Source organism: Cavia porcellus, unplaced genomic scaffold, assembly GCF_034190915.1.
Source record: "Cavia porcellus strain 051 isolate PalLab524CR breed Dunkin Hartley unplaced genomic scaffold, mCavPor4.1 scaffold_21, whole genome shotgun sequence".
Taxonomy (NCBI): domain Eukaryota; kingdom Metazoa; phylum Chordata; class Mammalia; order Rodentia; family Caviidae; genus Cavia; species Cavia porcellus.
In genome coordinates, this window is record NW_026947504.1 from 60,150,223 (window position 1) to 60,170,861 (window position 20,639).

General features: G+C 36.2%; 1 long non-coding RNA gene across 1 annotated transcript in view; it reads right to left on the minus strand.

Moving 5' to 3' along the window:
• Positions 1 to 14,611: 14,611 nt before the first annotated feature.
• The window catches only part of LOC134471998 (uncharacterized), a 66,549-nt gene continuing 60,521 nt past the window's right edge, over positions 14,612 to 20,639 (minus strand). The window contains exon 4 of the long non-coding RNA XR_010041823.1: positions 14,612 to 14,824. This is a non-coding gene — a long non-coding RNA (uncharacterized LOC134471998). The remainder of the gene's footprint in view (positions 14,825 to 20,639) is intronic.

The following is a 20,639-nucleotide window of genomic DNA, read 5'->3' on the forward strand; positions in this document are numbered from 1 at the left end:
GTACATAATGATTACATTTATTGTTGGAAGATAGTGCCTATTCAGAACACATCTATTTTTCCTTGCCTCCCCCCCCCCCCCCAGTGCTTACTTGCCCCAGTTATTTATAGACAAGTATGAAGACTACATGGCAATGCCAAATAAATAGTGTAACCTTGCTGGCTTGGAAGAATTTCTTGACTCATCACAACTAGCATACAAAAATGGTTGTTAAATTAGCACTATTTGTTAAATTGAAACTGCCAATATATATTCTGAGTAAAATGAGAGAAATATTCTGTTACCCAACATGTTGATACCAAATTATTTGATAAATAAAATGAGTTTTGAAAGGACTTCCAATAAAAATGTCTTGAAAATGGAGCAAAATTTTTTGTTCAATGTACAATAGAGCCTTAAGACATTCTTATAAAGAATTTCTCAAATCTTGCATTATGTGGACACATTTTCAATATAATTTATCGTATAAACTACACTTCTGGAATTTTCCAATGTTTCTGAAAAAGCATTACAATTAAAAATTACAACACTAGAAAACAAGCTCATTGTTACAATTTTAATCAAAGGCATCCCATGGTAGTATAGTAAAGTTTCCTTCTTTGTTCTTTATTTGATCTCAAAGTTTTTCCTTGTCTATTTTATGCCTGTAACAGCCTGCTGACTACTCTTTCATAAAACATCTCAAAATCTTTCTTTCTTTTTTCCTTTTTTTCTTTAAATTTTGATAAGCAGAGTTCAGTGAGAATGATAAAGCAGGAGATGAATTTGTATCTTGCCTGATAGCTTTCACTTGTCTACAGGCAGTGCATTGGTTTACATTCATATTAGAAATGGAGTCCTTAGCTTTCACGGATTTTGAAACTGCATTCTTTACATCCTTGCCTAAGGATATGGCGAACTTAGATGTTTTCCAGTCAGGTAAGCTTTAGAAGTATTTTCTAAGAACTTGTCACAGAGCTCATACAAAATCTTCAATGAATAATTGCAGATACCGTACTTGGTGTTTAGTGTTCCAAGCTTTGTTTTGGAGTTTTAGTATCAAGTGAGGTATCTGTTATTATTTTGCATTTCTCCCCATATGAAACACTTTCTCTTACTATGACTGTCAGCACCATAAAAAGTGCTTTCTGATCTACAGCTAAGATTAGAAAAAGAAACTACCTTGCCTATTTAAATGGATACATTGTCAAAGTGAAATACATGATATCATAGTAAACAAGTGTTCATGAGTTCTTTTTTATGATAATGATTCAATGGCTGGAATATATTCCCAATGAATACATACTAATTGAGTGAAAGTAGGACTTCTTACGCTGTGTTTAGAAGAACAGCAAGCTTTTGGCCCCAGAGACTCTGAGCTCTGTGGAATCTTCAGAGGAGGCAAATCACTGCTTCCTCCGGGATGTACATTATTACAGTGTCCAAAGAGAAGAGCCTTTGGCACTGTTTTTAGTAATTCCAATAAGACATTAATAGGGCATTGATTTTACTACTAGTTGTAAAAATAGTTCATTGTAACTCAGGTCCTGACATATTTACACATGGCTTTGATTTATAAGTTAAGCCTTTTGAATGCTAAATAGATGTTGTAACAGACAATAGTTTCTACCCCTCCTTCGCATTCCTTCCCATTCACTGCCCCACCCTACTCGTTTTTCGGCTGCTTTTCCCTGACTATAATTTAGAGATTGAAGTTATAAATCTCTTGACTTTAATGGAACTCCAAAATAGTATAGTAATTTTTCTTCTTTGTAATAAGTGTATCACAGTAGTCAAGTAGTTTGCTAGCTTGTTTATTTTAAGTGTATAAAGAGTTATATTCCAGAAATAGTATTGTTAAAAAATATATGGGATAGAGCCCGGGATATAGCTTAGTGGCACAGCACTGCCTGGCAGCACAAGGTCTTGAGTTTGATTCCCAGTACCAGAAAGATAGATAAATAGATAGATAGATAGATAGATAGATAGAGTAAACACAAAGGATATTTATTAATTTTTGCAGCAATAAGAGCCACCCCACTAAGCTACATTCTCAGCCTTTGTTGGGGGGGGTGGAGACAAGATCTTACTGGGCCCCAACTTGTTATCCTCTTTTGTCACCCTCCCAGGGTACCAGGGTGCTATAGTGTGTGCCAGTGGGCACATCTAATTTTTTTTAAAAAGAACATTTCACAAATGCATATTAACAACAATGGCTAGTCTCATCTGAATCATATTGCAGGTATTTTTTAATTTACTAAGTTAAAGTGGGTTTTTTCTTCCCAAGTAAATAGAACTAGCCGTAAGTACATAATTGGTAGGCTGCTGCATTGATAAGAACCACAAAATGAGAGATAGACGATTTTGTACTCCATAGAAAAACTATGAATAGTAAAGATATGATTGATTCAACTTTGTGTCATTAATTATCTACTGGCTATACATTAGGAGAGAATTTCTTGTGTGGGCTTTTTTTTTTTTGATGTATCAATGTAACATAAAAGGAGACAGCCTTCCTGATCTTTCACAAATGCTTATTTACATAAACTTACTGTAAATGGGACAAGAGGAAAGCAATGGGAAACCAGTTTGCTTCATGTTTTATGAAAGGCATTTTCCCTCCAGGTTGAAGGTAACCAGAATAAAAAAATCATTTCTGCCATTCTTAATCCATTGATTATATACAGGCATGATACAGATCTTTGAAAATAAAGATAGTTTCAATGTGAAATAATCACAACAGTATGTTTTAGGAATCATGATGGCAGAGCCACAATACACACATCCACTGGGGAATGAGTGTATGTTAGCGCCTGGTACAGATCTAAAAGTACAACTATGACTTCTTAGTGAGACAAGTAGTTCTGAGTAAGTAGCATTTTTGTTAGCTGTCTAAATTTTCTGAGCAGAGCTGAGTGTTGGCACACTCCTATAATCCTAGCACTCAGGAGGTGAGGCGAGAGGATCACCATGAGTTTGAGACCAGCCTAAGCCTGAACTACATAGCAAGACCCTGACTCAAAATCAGTCAAATAAATTTGTCATTGAGCTTTTGCTGTTTTTTTGTTGATGGCAGATGATGGGAAGTAGAAAACTGCCCCCAAAAGAAGGATTATGTTTGTGGTGTAACTAAATTTAACACTATTACTAATCACACCAGGAAAACATAAAACTTAACATAGAGCAGGTACAATAAAAACATACTAAAGGATTATTTAAGGGTACTTATATATCATAATAGCAAGCAGCCATGCAAATAATGAAATTGTGTCCTTAATGTAGCATTCATCAGTTTTATTGTATGGCAGGCCATTATATATGTAAGTCACATATATTTTATATATTGTGTTTTTATATTATATATAATATACATTTTACATATGTATATATCACTAATTTTGTTATTCTCCTGCTTTAGTCTCCCAGAGAAATGGGATTGCAGGTGTGTACTGCCAAGCCCTCATCATTCACTAGACAGTGACACAATGTCCTATGAGGGAAAAGTAGGTTTATATTTAAAAATAACCATAGTAAATCATGGGCTCCAAAAACACTAAACTGAAGTTTTGTAAGCATAAGCTTAAACTGCATTCCCAAAGAGGAACACAGATACTTTTAAAAATTGAAATTCACTGGGCATGGTGTGCACGCCTGTAATCCTAGCACTCAAGAGTTCAAAACCAGCCTGGGCTACAAAGTGAGCTCAAAGCCAGCTGAAGTGCATAGTGAGATCCTGTCTCAAAAAGGCAGGAAAAAAAAAAAAAAAAAAAAAGCATAAATTCACTTGCCCTGTTGAAGAAAGACCCTGTTTCATTGACTTGGCTATGACGTCCTCAGGACAGAACAGCAGAACCTGTGAACAACTTCAATTGCATTTTGAGCAGCGTTGCTGTTCATGATCTGTGTATGACTTTCCTACGGACAGTTTATACTCCCATACACCTTGAACCTGTGACTCAGAACCAACCAGATCCCCATACCCATGTCACTCTCTGTGCCCGAGAAGTGTGAAACCATTGAAAGTTTAGACCAAAACAAGAGTTTAGGCAGACGGATCCACTGTGTAGAAAGAAATCCATTAAACTTCATTCAAAATCTACTACATTTTACCCACTCTGGAAAAAATCCATCAATGCTTTCTTCTAGTAGCAAAGTTAACAAAGAATTGATTGCTGCTGTTTTGATGAGGTCTCTCTTTACACACAAGCTTTTACTGAGGACTCACTTTGTTCACTTTTAATGAGGAGCAGAAATGGCAGCCTGTGACAGATGACCAGAATGATTATTCCCAGATGTTTCCGTTGAATATATTACACTTACATGCCCAGCATATATCTGGGATAATCATGCTATCAATGAATAAATACCAAAGTCAAGGCAGTAAGGTCAGTTGAGAAACAAGTACTTATTTCAGGAACCTGAGGTAATTTCCAGAAGTGTTCACAGGTTGCATTTAAAATTAACAGAAGCTGAGCTTGGTAGTGCAGGTCTGTAATCCCCACAGTCTGGGAGACTGAGGCAGGAAGATTGCAAGTTGGAGCCCAACCTTGGCAAGTTAGCAATTTAATGAGACTTTGTCTCAAAATACTAAAGAGCAGGGAAGCATAGGAGGGTGTGAAGACTCTGAGTTCAATCCCCAAAACACAGGAGCCTACAGTTGGTTGGAAAGGAGCCAGGAGAAGACTCTAGAAGAATATGTAGCCCACCATTGACAACTGTCTTTGAATTTAAAGGCCTGGCCTTTTTCTCCTATGTGTCCTCTAATGTTTATTTATTACTTTGGGGTACAGACACACCTTCAGACAAAATGAAAGCCTAGGCATGCAGGAGCTGGCCTTCTGAGTATCTCACAAGGCTTGTTTTCCACTGAAACTTAGGCCGGTTTCCTAACAACCATGACCGTGATATTCTAGTGGTTGGTTTGAATGAGATACAGTCAGATCTATAAGATGTTAATACATAATGTAAAAACCGTGCATCTAAATTCTAATGTGAAATTAACCTATAATTTTCTGTAAATTGTCTCATCTGCATAACTTCCAAAAACAGCTTTTGGTTTTGTTGGTTATTTATATTTTTATTTTTTCTATATCCTTAATTTTCACTATTAATTCTACAGTTTCTCTTCTTCTGCTTTGTTTTTCACTGGCTTTTTGATTTTTGTTTTTGTTTGATTTTGAGACAAGGTCTCATTATGTAGTTCAGGCTGGTCTTGAACTTACTGTGTAACCTTACTGGGCCAGTCTCAAATCATGATGATCCTCCTGCCTCAGCCTCCCAAGTGCTGAGGTTACAGCTGTGCTCCACCACACCTAACTATTCTAGCTTTTTAAATTACACACATAGCTCATTATTTTCAATTTCTCCTATCTTTAAATTCATTTTTACTTAGGTTTTTCATTCCAATTACCAGTAATTACTATTATCTTCCTAATTACTCATTAGTTTTCATATGTTGTATATATAGAAATAATTTTTAATTTTCATTGTGATTTCCTTTTTTTTAATTTTCTTTTTGAGACAGGTTCTTATTGTATAGTACAGGCTAGTTTTGAACTCATTATGTAGCCCAGGCTGGCCTTAAACAGTCTCCTGAGTGCTAGGATTACAGGCATGTGCCACCACACCCGGCTTGAAGATTTCCTCTTGAAGCCATGAATTATGTAGAAGTTTTTTTATTTCTTACCTCTGTATTCGATGTTATAGACAAAGAAACTAAAGTCCACAAAAACTGAACATTTTACTCAAAATTGTATATCTAATTCATAGTTTAAGAATATAATTTCCCAAGTACTGTTCCATTCTAACTTTCTGATTTTTTAAATTTATGTTCTTTCTCTAACACAAAGCTTTAAAAAATTAAATCAGCATTATTTTTAACTGATATTGCAGTTTAGAATTACACATTTTATTAGTTCTCCATTACAACTTTTTCTTTAGTATTTGTCTAAGCCCATTTCTAAGAATATTGAGACAATTGTGCCTTTGACTTTCTTAAGGAGCCAAGATTTACTAAATTCTAGACGTAACAATTGTCATAATGCTTAGCATACATTAGCCTCTCAGATAAAAAAAAATTATTTAGGGGGATCTTTTTGTTTAATGAATGTTTACAGAGTATAATCAGTGCTATATATATGCTTTATTAAACATCAAATGACAAGTTCTGGGATGCAAAGAATCTACTTGGAATATCATAATACAAGTCCAGTGGATTGATAATAAAAATAAAGTGAACAAAGATGATGTAACAGTTGATACATTGTGTTAATTTGAGAAGCTTAAGCAACTCAGAAAGGGGCCAGGTCTTCACTTTGTAAACATCCTGAGCCTGTGCAAGAGGAGGGCTCCCAGATGGTGTAAGTGTTGCACCTGTTGGTGGTGAGGGGGCTGGGGGGTGGCTGCTTATAATGTACTTTGTTTTGTGGCTTTTTGCTGTCTTTGGCCACGTTAAACTGTTGCCCTGTGCCCTGGAACCAGGTGATTACAGACTGAAACTTCCACAAACTGTGAGCTAAATAAACCTTTCCTTCCTTAATTTTGGGCATCAAAGCAACCAGAAAAAAGTAACTAAGACAGGCAACAAACCAGAACCACTATTAAAATGATAATTTGGGGGGGGGGGGCTTTTTCCTTTTTATCGGTACCAGGGATCGAACTCACAAATGCCTGCTTGTGAGGCAGGTGCTTATGCCACTGAGCTAAATCACCAGCCCCTAAAATGATAAAATTTAAAAATACTAAAAACTCCTTGATAAAATTTTAAAATATAGGTAGAGCTATATGAGATAATAAATGAATCACAAATGTTAATAATCAACTTTCATAATCACCTAGTACTATGAGAAGTAGGTTTTATCATCCCCACTGTATAAAGAAAACCCTGGATAGTTTGGATGATTTTCCCAAATGTCACAAAGGTGGCAACTTTTGGATTGGAATGTGGCTTATTTCTGACCACACCACCATCATCTTTGTACTAAGCTACGATCTCTTCTCAAGGTCTTTATTTTAGCTCTTTCATCCCAATTTTGGTTCAGGTTATCCCTCACCCACCCATCTCCACCCCAGGCAGAAACTGGGAAATGGGAGTTAGCTCTGAAGCAAGGGGAGGGCCAGTGCTATCAGGATCTGTATCCTACAAATACTTGCTAGAGGTTAAATACCACCTCATTTATTTTCTTGGCCTTGATATTTGTTTGGGGTGGGGGACAATTACCTGAGCAGTGAATACTTCCATAATATTATACTGCTTATTTGTTTTTCTAAGTCCTTTCTAAAGCTGTTAAGAAAGGAATTCTAATGTCAGAAACTAATAGCATGTTAAGAACTGTGTATTTATGAATAGCAGCACCTTTGCACATGTTCTCTCTGGAACTAATTGAAAAATGCAGAAACTTCACTCTTACTATTTAACAAAAATACATTAATCTTACCCATGTAATTTGGTGCTGCACAGTATTAAAATTTGGTGTTTAGACATTATGTATTATACCTTTGCCAACAACTGCCTTTTCATTAGAAGTGTATCAAGTCATTGGTCTTGGACTAGTTCCTGATTTTTTATTTGAGCATTCTCTCCCATAACGTTTAGGATCCACTAGTTGGTAATTTGTCATTCTTCCATCTTCAATATTTTAGGTTACTCATTTTTCCTCTTCATCTTTTATTTTCTCTCTGGCCTCTATATAGTCAGTTTTTATGGAACAGATGTGTTTGATAATTATAAAAATGCTTTTGAACCTGAAGAAATGTTCATGATAAAAAGTTAAGTTAAAGTAGGGTCTAGCTGGCCAGGGTGGTAGGTACCTGTAATCCCAGCACTTGGAAGGCTGAGGCAGGAGGATTGCTATGAGTTTGAGGCCAACCTGAGCTACACAGTGAGTTCATAGCCAGCCTGGACTAAAAATCCAAGAAAGAAAGAAATGAAAGAGAGAAAAGAAAATGAAGAAAGAAAGGGAAAGGAAAGAAAGCAGGATCTAAGATTGCATATATAATAATTATAAAACTAAATGAACATTTACACTTTTATTTAGATAATTTTTGTAGTATACAAAAATGATGGTGAGATTATGAGTGGCTTTTAAAAATATTTCTATATATTTTTCATTTTCTATAATAGGTATTTATTATCTCTTGCCAGTATTAAAAGTCAAAAGCCACATAAGAGACAATTTTGCTGAAAAACTCTTGCGGTCAACAAATGCTGTCTTTCTGTAGGAAAATCACTCCTGACTGCTCTGTCTGAAGGAGCTGTTGGCTGCCTGCAGCTGGTAGGTATATGTGGAGGTCCTAGGTGTGCGAGTATCCGGTGGGGAAGAAGAATCCAAAGAAGACAGCCTCATTTATCTGTGGAGAGACCAGAGCTCTCTAAGTCTGTAGTTAAAACCAGTGCTATCTCATTATGGGTAGACTGGAAATAACATCTGGATCCAGACGGATACTGAATATCCAGTATCTGTATTGTCCATTTCACTTTCCAGCTTGAGCTAGGTTATTTGAACAAGTCCTCATATTTTAATTCAAGTTAATAGTGCAATGTTTAGTATATTTTCAGCCCTTTTGTTTCATTTTTTCCAAATATTAAGGACATCATAATATTTTCCTACTATCTCATGTTAGCATCTTGAGGATTTAGGAGTGTCTTCTGTTCATTTTGCACTTAAATGTGTCTTCTTGCTACTAAATTATGTTGCTTTTCTAGATAAGAAATACCTATGTGCACGTGTGCCTCTGTGTATGTGTCTATGTATATGTGTATACTATTCCCTTTTCCTTTTAACTCTGAAGATTTTATCCATTATTATTCTTCATCAGAAGAACTGAACTCCTGTCATCTTGAAGGGTTTATTTAATGACACCCCATGTGAACAGAGGCAGTCTGAGCTGAGAGCATGATTGATGTGACTATATAGGCCCATAACACTGAATCATTCATCAAATATTAATGAGTTATTTCCTAGAATGTTTCTAGTCATTTTTTCTGTAAAATCGAAGCCCACGCAATTTTACAAAAAGCAACAGACCATTCAGTTTTTCTCACTGAAGGGTCACCTTTTCATTTGGGAGTCCTGACAGAACACCATAAACAATTTTCCCCCAAGCAAAACTGATGTCATTTTGCATGGCAAATAGACAGAATGAAAGGATGGTTTCAAGGAGCTATTTTTACAAGAGCTAATAGCTAGGGTTCAGTTCTTGTCCATCAAATCATAGTCCTCAAAATCCAATCTCAGGCTCCTTGTGAGTTTTTGGATTAATACTCTGAACAGCTGACTACAGTTGAGATGAGACTGTTCCAATGATGCATCCTTCTTCTGCGAGTCCTCTTAAGTCTAAACTGCTCATCAGTTTAGTTTGGCACCACTTAAGACTCCATCACCAGTTGTCAGGATATAAACTTAATGCAAATATCTTGTACATGAGAGCAGAGACTGATAAAATAACAAGATGCTACTGAAGAGCTGTAACTGATGTTTGCACATTACTAACAAAACAGTCAAGTGTGTGATTTGAGGAGTGAACAGGGGTTTACCCTCTGACTACGAAAATATGACCCAACAAAAACAGCAGCCTGGACAGCATTAGAATTGAATTCTACATCAACACTCTACCTTGAATCACTTATCGATCAGCAGAGAACTGTCATAATAGCATAGATGAGAGTCATTTTATTTGAAGATTTTGCTCTCTTGTTCACACATAGCTAGGCTAGCCTAGTGTACTTCATTTTGTGAATTATGTAAGGCCATCCATCCCACTTCATAATCTGGGAATTCACAGGGATTTGTCTTTTACAAACATTCAGATGTTTGATTTAATTGTGTTTATTGCTTGAATATGTCAACAGTCTGGGGTGTGAGGATAAGTTTTAGATATGAAATCATTTTAGGATTCCTGAACACACAAGATATTGGCAACAAGCCATTCTCTATGGAAATGTTTGTTTGGTATTTAAAATATGCCAAACTTTGGCATCTTTGGCAAAGGAGAATAACAGTTTCTAGTTAGACATAAATGATTTCTTTTTATGACCAAAAGAGTCCGTAAGAAATCCAGTTTGAAACAATATGGATAAGAGTTCAGTTATTTCCTCTTGTTATTATTTAGATTTCTTCTCTTTTTGGATAGTTTTGTATTTCATTTCCAGTGTAGATGTCTATACCCTTTAAGGTTTTCACAGGGAATTTAATCTATGTTAGGGAAAAGGAAGAATCTCAAAGGAGCAGATTGGGGGAGGCTAGAGCTAGTTAAATTGAAGTTTAATCTGAATTGAAAAATTTAGTCACGCATGGCTCTCGGGACGCTGAGGCAGGAGGATTTCTGTGAGTTTGAGGCTAGCCTCAGCTACGTAGAGAATCCATGGCCAGCTTCAACCACATAGCAAGACCCTATCTCAAAAAACAAAAACAAAGCAAAAATGCAACAACAAAAAAGAAAATTCTTTTTTTTCTCTCTCCTTTTTTTTTTTTTTTTTTTTTTTTTGTCTTTTTCCTTTTTATCGGTACCAGGGATCGAACTCACGACTGCCTGCTTACAAGGCAGGTGCTTATGCCACTGAGCTAAATCTCCAGCCCAAGAAAGAAAATTCTTTAGTCATGCAAAAGACATGAAATTTTTAAAGAAACAAAGATTTTATATTGTAAAAACATAGGAAAACCTTCCTTACAGGAAACACATTTTCTTTTAAGTACTCAAAATTGTGGTGTCAATCCTACAACAGGTTATTCTTGGAAAAGAGTATTACTGTCATCTTTTGGAAGCCTTTTGTTATCTTCTGGTGTGATTATTTTCAGTCCTAGGGTTGTGCTAAGATGATAGAACATTAACTTACACTATGATTCAGGTTTAAACCAGACTGTTTTGTACCCAGTATTTTTTTTAAGAACTGAAAATGTATTTCCGAGTGGATCTCACTTTATGCCTTATTTATTCCCACTTAAATTTATTCCCACTCTCTTACTCGGTCATAGCAGTTTGAGTTCTTTTCTGCGAGCAATAATGGCTATCCCTGATAAACTTAAGAAAGAAGGAAATTTGTCTGAACAAATTGGTAGGAAGTTGAGAGAAGCCTGGAGGACCAGTGTTGGGAAGAATAGACTAGATAGCTCATGTGGGCCTCTTAGCATGAAGGTCTAAACAGCATCATCTAGAATAAATGGCTCAGATTCTAGAAGAGAGATTTGACTGGATTAGCGATAGTCAACTCCTCTTTCTTTGGCTAGGGGAGGGCAGAATATCTGAAAACAGAATTCCAATAAAGTAAATAAAGATGCCACTATTGAAAGAGGTGGGCTGACAGCTGGTCAGCTAAGATGAATAAACAAAAAATAATAACAAAAACCCCTAGGGTGTACCATTCTCATTCTTTTGTCTTTTGTATATATTTTCTGCTCTTTTTTCTTTCTTGCTTCTTGGTGGTTTTTTTTGTTTTTGTTTTTGTTTTTGTTTTTTTGCCTTTTAGATTTTTATCTGTTTTCTTGACTAAATTTTATCCTTGTTCTTTCTTCTTTATTAGAAACCCTAATGTTAAAACTGTGCCATTTAAACAACTGATATTTGTGGGACTTTGTTGTTACTTCTTTCCTTATGTGTGTAAATAAATAACTGGCGAAATTGTTCATTTTCTTTCATTTCTGTGTATCTCAGCTGTTAAAGGGGAATATAATTCTTATAACATTGGGCTATAACAAACACAATAAAGTTGTGTTTGTAAAGCACTTACCATACTAATTAGCACATAACAGGTATTCAGTAAATGTCTGCTTGGTTTTTGTTTTTTGGTGCCAGGGATCCAACTCAGGACCTCCCATTTGTCAAGCAGGTACTTACACCTCTGAGCTAAACCCCCAGCCCCATTGTTTTGTTTTTTGAGACAGAGTCTTGCTATACAGTTTAGGTTGGCAGAGCTTACTACATAGCCAAGGCTGGCATTGAACTTGAAGCAGTCCTCCTGCCTCAGCCCTCTAAGTGCTGGGATTACTAGTAAATGTTAAAATTCTTTCTCTTAACAAATATTTGATGAACACCTACTATGCCTCCATGCCAACTGACATGGGAAGAATACAATGGAAGCAAAGTTACATTCTAGTGGGAAAGCCAAATTAATAAAAATCTAATATAGAAAGTATTGGTGCCAAAAGACATTAATTAGTGCCACAGACAATGCCACTCACATTACATAAAGATAGATATAAATGAATTAAGTATTTTCCGTCAGGGTGAACTCACTGGAAATATGTGATTGATAACTCTGGGTGTTCAGAGAGAACTACCCTATCTCTCATTTAACCCAAGAAGATTTTATTAAAGAGATAATATTTAAATAGCCATGTAAGGAGAAGAAGAGATATTATTTTACTTGGTAAATGTTTCAATGTAGAACTTTATATAGAGAACCTTGGAGAGGATGAATTTGCGTTTGAATGGCATAGAAACCGAACAATTGGGTAGTAATAGTTGGGTCAAGATCAAGAGAAAAAGAAATTTGAAAAACTCCAATTTAAAAACTTGTGCTTAATGTTTATAGCACACATTGCTAGTTGCGTATGCTGGTATCTGATTTCCCTTGTAATGAAACGTCTCCCATTTTCTCACCTAATCTACCACATTCCTCCTCTTCCCTGCAGCTACAAGAATATGACTCAGTTTTAAGAAATGAGAAGAAAGTAGACATGTTATGTAATATTTCTAAAAAGTCTTCCAAAATGGAAAGATATCATTTTACTTCCTTCTTCCTCCTTAAATTACCTAGTGGAATTTTAGCTCTCGCCCTAAATGGCCTTCACGTGGAAGCAATGTGTAGTATAATAATGGGACAGAAAGAGCCCGGGTTCCTAATACTTGCTGCTTGCATACAAGGACTGAACTGCCAATCTCTAGACTTCTTCCATGTAAGCAAGAATAATCTAGCTAAAGCCACTGTTTCCGCGAATCTTTATCTTTTAACATGTACTCAAATTTAATCATTATTAATATACTCTTTGATGACACCATTGAGTATATAAAATAAACATGGAACACAATCTGATTATTCTAGAAATTTATGTTTATCTATAGATGTGTACTTACAGAAACCAACTTACTAAATAAAAATGAAAATGACTGAAATTCCCTTTAATTTGCAGTAGAATCAATAATAGTAAAAATATCTTGATCTTACGACTCTTAGAGATCCCTTCATCAAATACAAGTCTCTGAAATTCACAGACTTCTGCAAGACAATATTGGTTATTATATTTGTATTTATTCATTCAGGAAATAGTTATTGAATGTTTGCTCTGTGAAAAATACAGTTCTTAGAAGAGATGTTACCAAAAAGAACAAAGTCGTTATCTTTATGGGAAGTATATTCAAATAGAAAAAGCCAAACCAAAAGAAAATTTTGGGGGAAGAAAGAGAGAGAGAGAGAGACAGAGAGAGAGACACTGACCACGTTAGTGAAACAAGAAACCAGAATAAGGAGGCTGGGAAGTGAGGCGGTGAGTGTCTACCTTCTCATATGAGGTGAGCACAAAGCCCCTTGTGAAATCTGACATTTGAATGGAAATTTGAGAGAAGGACTGAAAGCCATGTAGACGGGTGGGGAGAAGGCATTCCAAGGATGGGAACGAGGACAAAACACCTGACCGTGGAGCCTCCTTGTGTGCACATACACTAGTGAAGAACCAGTGTGGCTGGAGTGTAGTTAGGTTAGCAAAAATTGTATGAGTTGAAGCTATTTTATGAGATGAAGCAGGAGAGAGAACCTGAAGTCAGATCACACAAGATCTGGCTGGAACATTGAAGAAACACTGTTTTTATTTTATGTATAGAGAATTTTGGATAGTTCAGTGGGATAATTTAATTTATTTTGATTATTGTTTGTTTATATATAATCCATATTTCAGCTTCCCTTGAACTTCCTAGGTAGCCTAGACAGGCCTCTTAGTAATCTTCCTGCCTCAGCTTCCTGAGTGTTGGAATTATAGTTGACTTACATTTTTGATGGACCAGATTTTTTACTTCTGACATCATACGGTGGGTAATTTGAATGAATGCTCCCACTGAGATCAACAGCTATCAGAACAACAGCAAATCTGAACAAAATGTTTAAAAATTCCATTAAAACATTAGATGACTAATGAGTCAAATGAAAATAAAAGGCCAAATTCTAGGAGAAGAAAACCTACAGAAGCACGCATGGCATTTATTTGAGGGAACTTTTCCTATACGGCCATTTACCAACTCTGGAAGGCATGATGAGAAGCTGAGAAACTGTTGAATAGTGCTTTTGACAGGTTTGTGGAGCCGAGGAACAAAAATTGATGTCACAAAGGGATTGAGAACAAACTTGTTAAACTATCCAGAATTTGGGGTGATACTCTAATAGGCTCAGTCTATACTGTATTAAGTTTGAACTGGACTCATCTTCACAGAGACTGAGCCACACCTTCAAATCAGCCTAACCATGAAATTGTATTGCTAGAATCCCTTGCTGACTCTAGAAGCAGATTTCTCAAAAACACGTAACACTCAAAGCAGCAAAGAGGGACAGGACTACAAACAAACAGAATAGACCCCCATGTGTCTCCACCAAGGACAGACTTCAAAATAGCTCTCATCAGTATCTCAAAATCAGAAAAGGCAAGACTGAAGCTGTTTTTAGTTTATTTGTTTGTTCGGGGCACTGCTAATGTTGAGATAGAGTCTCACTATGTAGTGCAGGTTGGCCTTGAATTCGCTTATGTAGCTCCAGCTGGCCTCAAGTTCATGGCAATCCTCCAGCCTCATCCTCTTGAGTGAAGATTGCAGACCTGTACCACCATGCCCAACAAGACTGAAATCTTGAACTCAAACTGGAAACCTAAAAATGAACCAAATAGAAATTTTATAAATGAAAAATCCAATAACTAAAGTTAAGAATTCAGTGGATGAGATTAATGGCAGACTAGACCAAGATAAAAAGATTGTCAGTGAGCTGTAAGAAGCATGAAAAAATATGAGAGAAATGAAGATGGAAAATACAGAACATTCTAACATTCAAGCATTTCTATGAATCTAATCAGCCAATGGAAGACAAGCACATCCAGATTCATCATAGTGAAACCAAGGACAAAGAGAAAATCTTACAGTTGTCTGGAAAAAAAGAGATGAGGTTCAAAACAACGAAAATTAGACTGGTAAATTATAGAATGGTGAGAGGGAGACAAAAATGGAAAGACAAACTCAACATGATAAGAAAATAATTGCCAATCTATTGTGACAATATCCTTTTTTTTTAAATTGGCACCAGGAATCAAACTCATCATCGCTTGCTGGCAAGGCAAGTGCTTATGCCGCCCAACAGTATCCTTTAAGAATGAAGCAAAACCCAGCACTTGGGAGGCAGGAGGATTCTTGTGAGTTTGAGACCAGTCTGGGCTTCAAAGTGAGCTCAAGGCCAGCCTGAACCACATAGTGAGACCCTGTCTCAGATAAAACAAAACCCTAAAATAGTATTCAGACAAACAAAAATTGGTAACTCATTTTTAGCAGATTCACAATAAAAAAATACTAGAGGTATTTTTATACAGAAGGAAAATGATCCTAGATAAAAGTTTAACAATATCAAGTCAAATAAAATAAATAGCAATGAGAAGGATAAAATGTGTCTATAAAAATAAATACTGACTGGCCATTCACAGACCTGGGGCAGAGAGAACAAAGCCACACCAGCAAGCAAACCCAATCTGGAAGCAGTGCCATGCACAGGCTGCCGCCAGACTGGAACAGACAAACCCCAGCCCCTTCCGGAGTGTGGGCTGGCAAACAAGAAGAGTACCAACACCACCACTCCATCCCCACTTCTCCCCCTCTTAAGCAATAGGCTTATCCAGAGAAACACAGGCTGTGATGATAGCTATGGAGGTGAAATGCAATTGGATGCCTGTGGTGCTTTGGTGTTTCACTAACATTGCAGGTCTGTGGCCAGTGGTCTGATCATAGGTTCAGAGGATAATGATATGCAGTGTGACATCTAGGGAGGGATCTCCTTCTCAGGGTGGTAGCCATTGTTGATTCCCTTTGGTCTTGTTTTGGAAGTACTATATTGTTTCCATTGTTTTGTTAGGTTGGGTTTTATTTATTTATTTTGTTTTATTTGGTTATGTCAAATCTGATGGCAGGAGTAGATGTTTCAGAGATAGCAAGATATAATAGCAATTTTGGATTTTACTATAGGCTTATTTTGAAGTCCTTTATTGCATTCATTGTTTTGTTTTTATTGTTTCTATTCTATTCTGTTCTGTTTCATTTTTACTATGCCCGAAGTTATCTGCAGCGATTTTGAAGACATCAAAAGGCATTATGGTAACTATTGTTGATTTCATAATGTTTTGAAGTCCTGTATCTTTTATACTAGTTGTTTTGATTGGTTTTATTCTGTTTTATCCTCTTTAAAATAAAAAAATACTGACCATAATAATGTCTTCAGAAGTGTTTTTGCTTGTTTGGGTGTTTTTTGTTTTTGAGTTTTTTTTATACCAGGGATTGAACTCAGGACCGCACGCTTGCAAAGGCAGGCGCTTAAGCTACTGAACTAAATCCCCAGCCTCTCTTTGGGAGTGTTTAATAAATATAAAATTAAAACACAATAGCATATAAAGAGGAAAATAAGTGGAGTTTAAAAGTTCTAAAGCTCAGGCTGGAGATTTAGCTCAGCGGCATAAGCGCCTGCCTTGTAAGCAGGCAGTTGGGAGTTTGATCCTCGGTACCGATAAAAAGGAAAAAGACTAAAAAAAAAAAGTTCTAAAGCTCTTTTATTGTCTGGTAAAAGTGTAAAAATACCAACTACTGTTAGACTTCTGTAAATTAATATTATAACATCTAAAGGAAAAAATTAATAGAACATAGAAAAGAATCCATAACTTCTAAGCTAACAGTGGGAGAAAATTAAGAGTGTTAGTAATCAAATCATTCTAAAAGATTTCCAGAAATGAGAGAAATAAACCAGAACAAGAGTGAGAAGTCGAAAGCAAATATTACAATGCTAGAGTTAACTCAAATTATATCAATAATTATACTAAATATAAATGTAATAAGTGTTCTAATTGAAAGATAAAGATTGTGATGTAGGGTCAAAAAACTGAAGACCACTACATTCTTACAATAGACATACTCTATTTTTAAAAAAATTGTATTAGTATATGTTTTCAATATATATGAATATATTCACCATGGGGTATTTGTACCTACACAAATATTGTGTGTTGATTCTTTTTATTTCTTAATCCCTTCCCCTTATAAGGACAGATTAAGGTTGAGATGAGACTATGGAAAATGATGCAAAATGTAAGTTTTTAAAACAATTATTCTGACTGTTACGAGGATAATAAACAAGAACTATGGACAAGAAAGGCAACTTGGACAGAAACAATAGTTTATTTCAAGTGGGAAATAATAGAAGCCAAGAGGTTGCAATAATTCAGATTCACTATATGATGTATGCTATTGGTTTGGATATGGTTTGAATGTCCTCCAAGGGCTTATGTGTTGAAATTTCATCCCACTGTGAGACTGTAAGAGGGTGAAAGCTTAATCTGATTATTTTTAGAGGCAGGTACTTTGAGAGAGATATTAGAGTTATTAGGGTAGAGCCTCCACGATTGAGCTTTGGATTTATAAGAAAAGAAAAGAGACCAGTGTACATGTGTATGTGTGCATACCTGCTCTTTTTCTTGCAGTGTCTTGAAATACCTTGGGACTCTGCCACTGAAAAGCCAGACCTCCAGAACTATGAGCCAGAATAAACTTCTTTTCTTCATAGTTGGATTCAGGCTGTGGTATTCAGTTATTAGCAACAGAAAATGGACTAATGCAGTGTACTTACATATACTAAAGCAACATAAAAATAATATAAGCATAAAAATAAGAAATGTATTCTTCAGAATACCGAATGTGAGAATTAAGTGTTTAAAAATTATTTTCGCCCTTCTCTAGTCTCATTTTTAAATTTTTCTTTCTTTTTTTGCCAGCATCAGACTTACTTTTAAAGCCTTTATCAAGTTAATTATCATAAATACAGGTGAACAGCCAGACTAGCAGCCTACAAAAGCATAAAACAACTGTACTAAATCAAGGTACATTTATGGATAGATAGATTGGCCAACTTGAATTATAATAAACTTTTTTCTCTTTTTTTCCTATGGTCTTTAACTTTGCACTCATATAAGAGAAACCATGCAGTATTTAAGTTTGCGGGTCAACTCTACTTCACTTAATATTACAGTCTCATTTCCTACAAATGATTCATTTATAGCCGAGTAGTACTGCATTGTGTATAAATACCACAATTTCTTTGTGCATTTTATTGATGGACCTATAAACTCCTTCTAAGATTTTAACTGTTATAAACTGTGCTGCTATCAACATGTATGCATGTATCACTGTAATCTGATATCTTTAACTATTTCAGGAAGATACCTAGAAGGAGAGTAGCTAGGTCAAATGGAATTTCTATTTTTAGTTTTGTCAAGGAATCTTCATACTGATTTCCATAGTGGTTGTACCAGTTTACACTCCCACCAACAATGAGGTAGAGTTCATTTTTCTCCTCAGCCTCTCCAGCATTTGTTATTGTTTGATTTTTTCTCAGATAACCATTCTCTCTGGAGTGAGAGAGAATCTTAATGTAGTTTTTATTTGCATTTCTTGAATAACCAGTGGTGTCAAACATTTTTTCGTGTATTTGTTGGCAATTTGTACTTCTTATCTGAGAAATGTTTTTTCATTTAAGATACCCATTCTTTGAATGGGCCTTTAAATTTTGGAGGTCTTTTTTTTTTTTAAAGTTCTTTTTGTATTTTAGATTTTAGTCTTTGAGAAGTAGCTCCAAACTTTTTTTTTTCATTGTAAAGATTGCCTCATCACTCTGTTCGTGGTTTCTTTAGCTTTTTAATTTATTGTGATCTTATTTGTTGATTCTTGGTACTGTTTCTTATACAACCAGTGTTGTGCTCAGAAAGTCGCTGCCTATATCTATATCTTCAAGAGTTTTACCTATTTCCAACAGATTAAGTATTTCTGTTTCACTATTTAGATCTTTGATCCGTTTTGATTTTATTTAGTGTATGGTCAGAGTTACTGGTCTAGGTTCAATATTTGGCATGCAGATAGCTAGTTTTCCCAATATTATTTGTCTTAACAACCTCTTTAGAGGTTGTCTTTCCTCCAGAGAAAGCATTTGGCCCCTTTGTCACATATAAGTTGTACCTGGAGTTCTTTCTTCATCCTCTATTCTGTTCCATTGATCCATAAGTCTTTTTTCCCCCAAACCATGTTGCTTTGATCATGGTGACTTTGTAGTATAACTGGAAGTCCAGGATTGTGATACCCTCTGCCTTGCCCTTTTTGCCCAGAATTACTTTCTCCATTCTAGCTCTCTTCTGGTTCCAAATAGATATTAGGATTGCTTTCTCTAATTCTGTGAGCAATGCTCTTGATTTTTGTTAGATTATACTAAATCTGTGTATTAAATCTATATGGTCCTTATTCTTTGAAGTTACATTTGGAATTGATTTTGTTCTTTCATTATAGCATCTGTTTATCTTAGTGCACAAACTCTAAAGCTCATGTGCAGTCTTCTTGTTCAAGTATAAAAATTTGTTTCAGGATCATGTTAGGTTGCTATAGTGCCTACTGCATGTCACACTCTTGGACAGGCTGGTCAAGTAGTAACACAAAGCAGAGGCTCATGAACAACTTTCTCACTGCCAGGCTTGCTCCCTGTTCAATCTGGACAGTCCACTATGGTCAAAGCAGAGATCTTGAAATCAGTGGTGACCCTGGCTGACTGAGGTAGTACTCTTAAGTAACAGGAATCCATTTCTTCACCATTAATTAAATGGAGCTCTCAAAAGATGACTGACAGACTTACCTAAGAAAATATCCTTGGACAGAACTGGAGGACCCTGGCTTTCAGGTTCTGGAGGGGGCACCAGCGCAGCTTTTTTCTGGGTTGCCAGGAACTCATGAATTCTCATTCTATTTGTGGCCTGAAGATGTGGCTTAGTTCAGTTTTGGATTCATTACCTGAGATATAATCATGTCCACTCTTGTTTCCAGCATCCCTGACCAAACCACATTCTGCCTCAGACCATTTCGTAATTAGTTCTTGTTCATTGTAGAATTGCACTCTTGCTTGTTCAGATGTGTCAACACAAAATTATCCACTTTCTGTCTTAGGTTTTGGCAAGCTGACTTTGTATCCATGCTGGCCAGGCAGTCCTGGTGGAAGCTGTCAAACAGGCCCTGGCTCTTACAATCAGAACTATGAGTTGACGGTGGCTGGAAGGAAGGAAGGCCAGGTTGATTTGGCCAGTGCTCTCCACTAGCCCTGGTCCTGCCTATCACTGTCTCCACCAGGGCGTGGCCAGCTTTTCTGCCATCCATGCATCTGCACACCCTGACCCTGCCACCATCTGCCATGCTTGCATCTCAGGTGCACTAGATAAACTCAGTACAGCTTCTTCTCCAAGGCAAAGGAGGAGATAGTATAGGGCCACACAGAGGTAGTGGCAGTTGGAGAGGTGTTGGGGGAGCAAGCAGTGGCAAAAGCAGTGGTGTCAATGGTGGCATTCTGTGTTTCAAGAAATATATTGAACATGAATGATGATGGAACATCTTAGTCTTGTCCTGATTTT